Source organism: Sphaeramia orbicularis, chromosome 10, assembly GCF_902148855.1.
Source record: "Sphaeramia orbicularis chromosome 10, fSphaOr1.1, whole genome shotgun sequence".
In the NCBI taxonomy this organism is placed as follows: Eukaryota; Metazoa; Chordata; class Actinopteri; order Kurtiformes; family Apogonidae; genus Sphaeramia; species Sphaeramia orbicularis.
In genome coordinates this window covers 42,288,691-42,300,231 of record NC_043966.1, presented here as the reverse complement: position 1 = coordinate 42,300,231, position 11,541 = coordinate 42,288,691, and positions in this window count along the sequence as shown.

The window sequence follows — 11,541 nt, the reverse complement described above, 5'->3', positions numbered from 1 at the left end:
GGAGTCCAGTCACAACACTGGGGAGGGAGAGAGAGAGAGAGAGAGAGAGAGAGAGAGAGAGGAAGACGCCTCTCAGTCACGGCCTCTCAGTCACGGCCTCTCAGCATAGTCCAGTCCTGGTCTAATGGTGATGTGTCACGGGGGGGGCGTAAAGTGGAGGGGGGAAATGGCACCCTGCCCCCCCTGTTCCGGCGCTAATGAAGTACATTAATTCAACTCTTCTGAACTCTAACTGGCGCATCACTACAGAAAGAAGTCGGAGTAAATAGGTTTACAGGCTTTGCTGTTGTCTGTTTTAATCTGCAAATGAGTTTTAGACATTATGTAACAAGCACCATTTGACCTGTACTCTCTCTTATTTGCTGAATAGAGTGGAGAGGCAAAGTGTGAAGCTTTTTTTTTTTTTTACTAATAACTGATAATGGTTGCATAGTAAATGTTTTATATGTTTTTGTTCCGTCATAAGTCGTGCTTCTATAGATGGATGACAGTCTTATATGGCTTGTACAATGGTCCAGATCTGATGTTATTGCTCTGAAACAGCTCAGCCAATCACAGTGAAAGATGACAGCAATGAAGTAAAGACAGACTCCGCTCCAGGAAATCATATCGGGTACAACGGCAAAGAATCATGACCTAAACAACACTAATCTGTCACCTGAGGCAACTTGTGTAGTTTTTACAGGCAGTTAGTACAATGACAGTAAAAAAAAAAAAAAAAAAAAGAGGAGAATAAAAAAATAAATGTTGGTGAAGCCATTTAGAGTTAGAAGATCACATCATGGCTGAGTTAAAACTGCTGAACTGCACATTTGTTTTCCAAGATGATGCAGGAAAAGGGTCCATAAATTCACTGTGTTTGGAACATAACAAATCATGTTTTCTGTTCAACAAAAGACTCAGAGAAGGACAGAGTGGACTGGTGGAAGACTTTGGAACAACGAACAGGAACGTATGCATGTTTCTATCCACTACTGTTCTACAAATACCTGGTAGAGAGTTAGTTTGACAAAAACCTGAACCAAAACACTGGATCATATGATGCTGTTTCACACTCTTCCACACATTTGTCAGACATTCATCAGTCACACTTGAGTAAAAGTACAGGTATGTAGAAGCCAATAATGTAATAACAGCCGATTACGTAATAAATTTGCCAATTTTAAAATGTAATAAGCTAGTAACGTAATATCTGGGACACAATGTAATAAAAGTCCTGAACTGATAACGTAATAACTTTTGGCCAATAACGTTATAACTTATTGGCTAGTTATTACGCTATTGGCCTGGTAAAAAAAAAAAAAAAAATTCTCTGTAAATGTAATAACCAAGCCAATAACTTAATAAGTTATAATGTTATTGGCTAAAAGCTATTACGTTATCGGTTCAGGACTTTTATTACGTTATTGGCCAGATATTATGTTATTTGCCATTTACATTTTAAAAATGGCAAATTTATTGCATTATCAGCTGTTATTACGTTATCGGTTGTTACTACATTACTGGCTTCTACAAGGTACCCTACAAAAAATGACCTTGTACTGGAAAAAATCTAAATCTTACCATGTGTAAAAGTCCTGAACTGATAACGTAATAACTTTTGGCCAATAATGTTATAACTTATTGGCTAGTTATTACGTTACTGGCCTGGTTAAAAAGAAAAAAAAAAAAAATTATCTGTAAATGTAATATCTGAGCCAATAACGTAATAAGTCATAACGTTATTGGCCAAAAGCTATTACGTTATCGGTTCAGGACTTTTATGACGTTATTGGCCAGATATTACGTTATTGGCCTATTACATTTTAAAAATGGCAAATTTATTACATTATCGGCCGTTATTACGTTATCAGTTGTTATTACATTGTTGGCTTCTACAAGGTACCCTACCAAAAATGACCTTGCACTGAAAAAACTCTAAATCTTACCAAGTGTCAAAATATCACTAACTAAAAACAAAAACCTAAAAAACTAACTAAAAATATAAGTAACTATTTTTAGATAATAGATCTTGAAAATGTCATTTCAAGAAATCTTACCAAGATAATTTTCACTTGTTCCATTGACAGATTTTTTTTTTTTTTTTTTGCTTAATTCAAGATTTTTTATTTTATTTATTTATTTATTTGTTTGTTTTTTGCTTAATTCGAGCAACAAAAATCTGCCAATGGAAAGGGCTGAAGATGGACCTGTGGAGTTGAATTGATGAAGAATTCAGACCCAAGCATCGTATTTACAGTTACTGCAGACCACAGGGAAATGTTGAACAATTCATAATTCTGTTCCATTGCAAAAAAGCAAAATATGACCCCTTTAATTTATTTTTTGTAATGAGTAACTTTACCACGCATTACAAATGTATGGGAGGAGAAGTACGCAACTGAGTTAGGAAATGTAGAGAAGGAAAAGTGTAAGTAAACAGAATAAAAAACTACTCAGTAAAGTACAAATTCTTCTAAAACATACTTGAGTACACTAGTGAAGTATTATTATTTTGTTACTATACAACACTGGTCATCATACATGGTATTTGTAGATTTTGATTGAATTAGTTGAGTTCTCCTCCAGTGAAAATACCACCCACTTCTATTGGGAGCTTGATCTCCTGCATCAACACCACAGGACTCTAACAGCGGCACAACCTGACAACCTCACAAATTCAACTTGGTACTGAATCTTGATAGAACATGCCAGTGAGCTGGTCCTATTTTCAGCTTACCGGCTGCCAGGTCGTCTGTCGTCATCATCTGTCGTCGTCTGTTACAAAAATTTCAATCACCTTCTTCACCGAACCTAAAATTCCGATTGACTTCAAACTTGGTATACAGCTTCTTTATGACGATGTCAACAAAAGTTAGTGAAATTATTTGGATCCGGATCTGATTCTGGATTTGGTGCCACTTTGACAAATCTCCCCATTATAAGAGATAGGAAGTGGATCGATGCAATAACTCAGTAAATATAAATGATATCCAGTGTAAATTTCTACAGTCCAGCCCTGATGGGGAGATGACCAAAACATAATGTCCACATGCTGATCAGGATCTTCTTCTGGATCCGGAAACTTACGGAAAATTTAACATGGGCTCTTATGGGGAAAAAATTTCAATCGTCTTCTTCTCCGAAACTACAGTTCTGATTGACTTCAAACTTGGTATACAGCTTCTGTATGATGATGTCAACAACAGTTAGTGAAATTATTTGGATCCGGATCTGATTCTGGATTTGGTGCCACTTTGACAAATATCCCCATTATAAGAGATAGGAAGTGGATCGTTACAATAAATCAGTAAATATCAATGATATCAATTTGGAATTTGAATTTTTTACAGATCTGATTGGAATATGACCAAAACACGGGCTATTTCTGTAATAGAATAAATACACAGAACTGGGTGATAATAAATTTCATCTGGATACATTTCCCAAAGCTTTTAATTTGGCCGGTAAGCTACAGGGCCATTGGTCCTATTTTTTGTAAATACAATAGGTTTGTAAACACAAATACTCAAATTTTCAGACAATTGCTTTTGTGAATATATTAAATGTAAGTGTATGTAATTATCACGCTGATCATATCACATCCTGCCTCATTAAAAACATTTCTGTGTCATCTTAAACTGAAAGTCTTTACGCACTCATCAGAGTGTTTTTAACACATTCTCATTCCTGAATCATCCATCACCTGCTGATGTTCGGTCAGTGTGTCTCAAAGTGTCACATCTCAACACACAAGAATCCCCAGGAGCGTAATTTTTTCTGACGTGTGCACGAGGTGAGACAAACCCACAGTTATGTTTTCACTAGGGTTTAGGCATTTCAGTGGAAGAACTGAAATAAAAATAAAGACAGAACAAAAGAAAGCGCACAGATAACACACATACATTAGCACTATAACTCCAAATGTATCATATTTGACACGAGTTTTGAAAGCTTCTACATGATCATGATGTTAGTTCCTTTGGGATTGCACAAGAATAATGTTATAATGTTTGTTATGAACTAATAAAATATGAACATTTGAACAGGATCTTAATCTGTAGTGTGTGTAAAACGTAATTGAAGTTTTAACAGAGTAACATTTTGTGATATAGCATTAGATCCTGTTGTGATCAAATAAAAACATGTTTAGTATTTGTGCATATTTCGGGTGTAGTTACATTCTTCCAGGAAATATTTTTTTAAAAAGAAACAAAAAATTGCATTTGTAACAGTATCAAGATATATTGTGGTATACCGTATCATGATCCTAGTGTTGTGAAATGTATCGTATCGCCAGATTCTTGCCAACACACACCCTTTGTAACCAGAAGGGGTCTTCATGTCGATATTGTGGCTTTCATCCCACACACATAAACTTTAAGTATCCATGTATATGATATATAGATACACCCTAAATATCTACACAGAGGTGTCTAATCATAATATACACACATGCATACAAAAGGTATGTGATCATTGTCTTTTCAGTGTGAATCCCCTTAGCCTTTAGTTTTTGAGATCTAAAGATTCCAGGTATTTGCACTTCCCTTTTATAATATAGATAATGTGAAACAGAACATGCATAATGGTCCCACCCCAAACACCTCCTCTGGGTTTTGCCACTTAACAACATCACTTGGACCATGTTGCCATATCCCAGTATTAATCCTACATGTGTTCATCCTAATTTAGTTTTCACCAGTTTTCATGCAGTGGTTCTCAACCTTTTTTGTCTCCTGACTTCATTTTAACATCACAAATTTCTGGCGACCCCAGACATTCAAAACTGAGACTTTTTTTTTTTTTTTTTTAGCAAACATTAATTTGTTTTTGATTATGTAATAGTTTGCTATACTATGTTGCAAATAAACGTTAACTTTAGATGACATTTAGTCTATATAATGTATGTGTCAGGGTAGAGACTGCGATCTGGTAGGATCGGCGATTCTACCAGTAGAGACTCCGATCGTAGTCTCTACCAGTAGAAACTCCGATCAGAGTCTCTGACCCTAACCCTAACCCTAACCCAATCGGAGTTTCTACTGGTAGAATCGCCGATCCTACCAGATCGCAGTCTCTACCCTGATATATGTTATTATGGACGGAGGCAGAAAAGCCAGGTGTAGATTACTGCACAAAGGGACAATTTTATTTTCCTTGGTCAGGATATGTACAGTCAGTCCAGCTTGGATTTACAAGGCTGACAATTAATACTGAAAAAACAATAACTCAAACAATGAATTATGAAAGAGCTGCTGCATCTGAAACCGACCAAAATGAACATTTGACAGATAAACAGTACTACAGTGCTTCAGTTTCAGCTTCAGTTTGTCATGTCTTTTATGTATTGGGATTGTCTCTCTCAACTCACCACATACTTTTTATTAGTAAGTTTTTAGTTTTTATTTTCATCAATTACTAGAAATTTCAGGCGACCCCATTTGAATTACAGATGACCCCACATGGGATCTCGACCCCAAGGTTGAAAAACCCTGCCCTAATATATTTGTTTTTTTGTAGATGACTGCAGACTATCCGAAAATCCACTCAAAAGTTTTTCAGAGAAAAAAGTAGTTACCTTACTTAACCTTAAAAACAAAAAAAGAAAATTTAATCATTTGTATGTTACATTTAGGAACAAATCTGTTTGTGTTGGTTGTGCATCTGGTGGATATTAAAAACAGATTTAAGTCAACTTGAGAAACAACTGATGATTAAAAGGAGAAAGAGGAGGAGTGTGTGTGTGTGTGTGTGTGTGTTTGGAGCATATTAACCGGACTGTTTGACAATTGTCTGTTTCATTTCAGAAGGTCATCAGAGGTCATCCTTTTAGAGGGTGGTCAGTGACACCATTTAGATTGTGCTTTAACCTTTGGCAGTGGTTAAACCCTGACACACAAACAGTACATGTCAACATGCTCTCCTTAACTTCACCGTGACTTCCTTCTTCCTTCCCTCTTTCTTTTCTACTTTTGCTCCTGTCAGAAAAATAAATAAATATCTGTCATAGTTCTTAACAGGGTATCACACATCATAAAACTCACACAAATTATTTAAAAATAAAATCATGTTATTTTATCTATTTAATTTTTTAGCCCATAAAGACCAAGTACTACTTTAGTGGCAAATGAACCGTTCGTAAGTAATTTATCATTTATCAATTTATTACAGTTATTCTCTGCATTTTGCTTTTCTTTCCCATTTAAAATCATATATTTTCCCATATGGGTGCTTCTATGAAACTGGTCCCTAAAAACAGGACATGGGGGCTAAAAATTCAAACCAGATGTAGACTAATGTTATGTAGCAAGTTTGGAAGCACTTTGGGTCTGTTTTAAAATTAAGTATTTACTGAGATAAAAGGGACACTATTTTTCAGATAGAACATATTTTCATATTATTTTACATTATATTTAATTCAAAAATCTGTATGTAACACGGTCAAAAGGACATGAAAATTACACGCTACTATTTTTTTTTTTTTTTAAATATCTCTTTATTCTCTCACAGGTACATTTTTGGAATTGAACTAATTATCCAAGGCAGAATGTTTCACAAAAATGACCGCTGTTGCAAAATAATTTGTGATTTATGAGCGTTTAGCTGGGCAGGTTCTGCATGTAACGCAAGTGGACACGATGGGCTACATACAAAACCTGGAAAACCACTAGAATCATCAAATTTGACACAGTGTCTTTATTTATAGTCTATATAAGACCATTTACAGCCATGTTTTCAAGATAAAATGCACTGATACCTAGGTATGTTTTCATGTCCCAATTTTGGTTGTATTTTTGGCCCTAATATTTTATTAAAAATTCATTAATTTTGGGATGGCTCAGAGCAAGAGTATAATTTTTTTTGCATTTATCTGAGGTCATCATTAGGTACATCCTGGGGGGGAAATATGTCTATGTTTACCTTTTATTATTGAGTCTAAAAAGCTGGTAAAGTGCCAGGTACCAAAATAAACTCAGTTTCATAGAAGCACCCATATTTAATTCACTGATCACGTAGATCAGGGGTGTCAAACTCATTTTTTTTCAGGGGCCACATTCGGCCCAATTTAATCTCTAGAGGGCCGGACCAGTAAAATACTGACATAGTAACCTGTAAATAATGCCAACTCCATTTTTTTTAAATGCAAAAAATAACATTAAATTACGAAAAACATTTACATTTTAGAAATTATCCAAACAAAAAGGATGTGAATAACCTGTTAAAAATGAAATTTCTGAAGAAAAATAAGAAATAATAATAAGAAAAATTGCATTACAGATCAGATCTACCAAGGCACGAAACAGGCAGAATATTGTTAAAATTGCACTTACTTCTCTTTAGACATTTACGGTTGTTCATATTTGTTCAGATTATTGACGTTTTATTATTAAAGGTTATCAGAATTTAATGTTCTTTGCAATAAATCAAAGAGAAAAAATTGGTGTTGACATTATTTATAGGCGTAACGTCATATTATTTTTTCCCATTAAACCAAGAAGAAAATTTGAAGTCATTATTTTTAGGTTATTATGCTGTTATTTTCGAGTTTGATGCCCTTGACTGTTAACATCTTCTACACTTTGCAAATTCATCGTGCGGGCCAGATTGGACCCTTTGGTGGGCCGGTTTTGGCCCCCGGGCTGCATGTTTGACACCTGTGACGTAGATGTTCATAAAAGCTCAGATTACAGTTGAAGTTTATCATATCAGAAACAGACAATTGAAGAAAAAGTGACTTTTACAGAAAAATACATCATTAACTGAACATAAACAAAATGTGTCCATCCACTGTCATTGATCCAACTCCATGGGTTTTACTGGTGAATCAATGTTGTCGAAAATGACGGTGTTTCCACGGTAACTACAGAGCCTCTGAACATCCAAATGGGTCATATCTGACGACCATAAAAAGATGATAAACTGCATTTCACACCAGTTATTTACATGGATTGACAGAATTAGTGGATCAACAGGTATTAAACAGTTTGTATCAGTAGATGCTTGTGTTCACCAGTGCCTGTTTGGGTCTTTAAGGGTTAAATGTGGTGCCGTCTTGACTCATTCTCCCCAGTTGCTTCAAACAAATCACATCTTGATTCCTGTAGCTTTGACCCGACTGCCCTCATACGACTCACTCCGGTGACTTACATGTGTGAGATGATGGTGTGAACGTTCCTGAGAGGTGCAAACAAAGTCACAAACAAGTCAGTCGAACAAATAAAGCCCAGAGGAGCGGAGTGGAAGTGTTCCACCCTCAAGCATCCGGTCATTCCTCTGCCTTCTACAGTGTGTTCATAACTCATCCATCACATGTTGATGGATTTCTGTTGTTTCTCTGTACAATGACTGGTATTGGACTGAATGAGCAGCCAGACTCCCACAATGTAACACAATCTATAATCCTCCATAATTACTCATTCCTAACCTTTTTTGGCTTGTGGACGTTTGTAATGAATCAGTGCCCAGACATGGATCCCCATCACAGCTTCATTTTTGGATTCTTCCTTCAGACAGACTTTAGAGATTGATTGAATGAATGAATGAATGAATTTATTTTGGTTTGTACATCAACCATTGCACCCAGTACAATAATCACAATAAACATAAATAGGCTAGAAGTAAAAGCTTATTTTTTTTGCCGATCCTTTTCACCTAATACACTGCTTACATTAAATTAAATGTGTACAACAGTGTTTTTCAACCTTGGGGTTGGGTCCCTACGTGAGGTCGCCTGGAATTCAAATGAGGTCACCTGAAATTTCTTGTAATTGAAAAAAAAAAAAACAATAAAACAAAACTTACTAATAAAAAAATATATGGTGAGCTGACAACCATAAAAGACATGACAAACTCTGAAGCTGGAATTGAAGCACTGTGGTTCTGTTTATCTTTCAAATGTTCATTGTGGTCAGTTTCAGATGCTGCAGCTCTTTCATAATTCATTGTTTGAGTTATTGCTTTTTCAGTATTAATTGTCAGCCTTGTAAATCCAATCTGGACTGACTGTACATATCCTGACCAAGGAAAATCAAATTCTACCGTTGTGCAGTAATCTACACCTGGCTTTTCTGCCTCCATCCATAATAATATACATTATATAGACTAAATGTCATCTAAAATTAACATTTATTTGCAACATAATATAGCAAACTATGACATGATCAAAAACTAATTAATTTTTGCAAAAAAAAAAAAAAAAGTCTCCGTTTTGAATGTCTGGGGTCACCAGAAATTTGTGATGTTAAAATGGGGTCACGAGACAAAAAAGGTTTGGAACCACTGATATAAGTGTTTTCTTAAGATGCATATCATCGTGCATTCAGACTGAGAAGTTTAGGATCTAGACCAGGGGTCTGCAACCTTTATTGTCAAAAGAGCCATTTTGCCCCCTCTTCCGCCAAAAAAAAAAAAAAAAAAAGTCTGGAGCTGTAAAAAAATAACAGAGCTTATAAACTTTTAAAAGTTTTAATCTTTTTTTTTTTTTTTACATTTTATCTGTTACAACCACTGAATACAACAAACAGAAGTGCAGTGTGTCTGAAAGCCTATTTCAAACAAAAAAACAAACACTTTTGGAGCTTGGAAGGGAATCTGGAGTATGATTACTCCAAAAGTACACAGTAAAAGTAGTTCATAGTATTTGTGCTAATAGTATATGAAGGACTAATCCCAAATATACCAAATTCATGATGTACTTATTGGGAAAAATAATTTTATTCATCACTGAATTTAGTCTTAAAGCCTATTTCAGATGAAAAACAAACTTGTAGCTTGGAAGGGAATCTGTCGTAGGATTGCCCCAAAAGTACACAGTACTCATACTCTTACAGTCGCTCTATGAAAAGTATCACTATTTATGGAAATGATTCTCTTCAAAACTAAACACTGCCTCCGCAGTTCCCAGTTGTACTGCTCCATATTCTCCCAGAAAACAGACAGAATTACGAGAGTAATATAGAAAGGATGGACAGAACCCTCTGTCCGTCTGTGTCTTTAACGTAGGGCATAAATGAGCCCTTACTTTGGTTGTATGGAAGGCACATTCACTCCATGCAGCTCATCTACCATAACTGTCAAATGGGTAGTGCTAGGGCTGCACGATTTTGGCAAAAAATAAAATTCTGATTTTTTTCCTCTAAAAACTCGATTTTCGATTTCAATTTTTGGGTAAAACTACAAAAGACGACAGAAGTCTGCATGTCATTTTTGTGAGCAGCGCACAATGCAAGCCACTGCTCCCTACCTCAAATCTGTGACAGTATCACGACATGGGCCCAGAGAAATTTTATTTATTTATTTATTTAATTAAATCTTTATTGAATGGAGTATACAAACAATCTATACAACAAGAAAATGACATAGCAAGTTTGCCAGTCATACACTACAATATAATGTCCAAATCAGAGCAAGTACTGATGGTTTTTATAGCATTTTTGTTTCCAGATTTATCTTACAGCTTTAAATAAAGTTCAACATCTTTCAAAAAATAAATAATATTTGGTTTTATGTTACAGAACTTACATTTGTGAATGAAAAATTTAACAAGGGAAATAAATGAATTATATATACAAATTTTTTTTTTTTTTTTCTTTTTGGGGTATCTGGGCCCACAGAAGTGATACCACTGTAAGACAAGCATCAGCCGTGGACCACATAATATGAGTGATCCCCATGCGGTTACATTTAAACTGGAGAATCCATGTGTGGAAGAGACCGACCCAGGACACGTTGGAGGGATTATATCCCCGGAGCTGGCAGACGTGTCTGGGCAGAGGGCTGTCTGAGCTCCTCTGCTGAGGCTGCTGACCCTGCAACCCGGATTGGAAGAAGACGATATGGTACGGATACGGGACAACATAAGATAAGTGATCCCCATGCAGCTATATTTCAATTGCGGGATCCGTGCGTGAAACCACGGCTTACATTGGTATCACTACTGCGGGCTCATTAACAGATTAAAAGTCCGGTCATTACACGGAGTTCTGTGAAAGACCGCTGTCACAGATAGGAGGAGGAGCCTACAGTAGCCCGCGGGTGCGCGTCCCAGAGGCGTGCGGCCGGGAGGCATAAGAGAGATTTAATCGATTTGATGATTTCTCGATTTTAAAAAATTAATTAAACTAATTAATTAATTTAAAAAATCCAATTTCGATTTAAAATGGATTATTCGTGCAGCCCTAAGTAGTACATAAGAAAAACTCTAACGGCTGGCTTGACCATGCAGAGAAGAATCGCGGCTGGCTTGAACGCAGATAAGGGAGCCACAACAAGGAGGATGAAGAGCCGCATGCGGCTCCGGAGCCACAGATTGCTAACTCCTGATCTAGACAGTTAAAGTACTCTGGGATTTTTGATAATTAATGTTACAAAATGAGTTATTGACATGTTTTTTTTTTATTGAAAGATTCTGATGAATCTTGTGGAATCAGATGATTCAAACATAGATGGTGAAGATGAGTACATTCCATGTCCCATGGACGAAAGCACCGACAGTCATAGCAGTTTAGAATTAACCCTGGAAGATAAAAGAAAGAACAAAGGTGCATCTAGTGAGAGCAG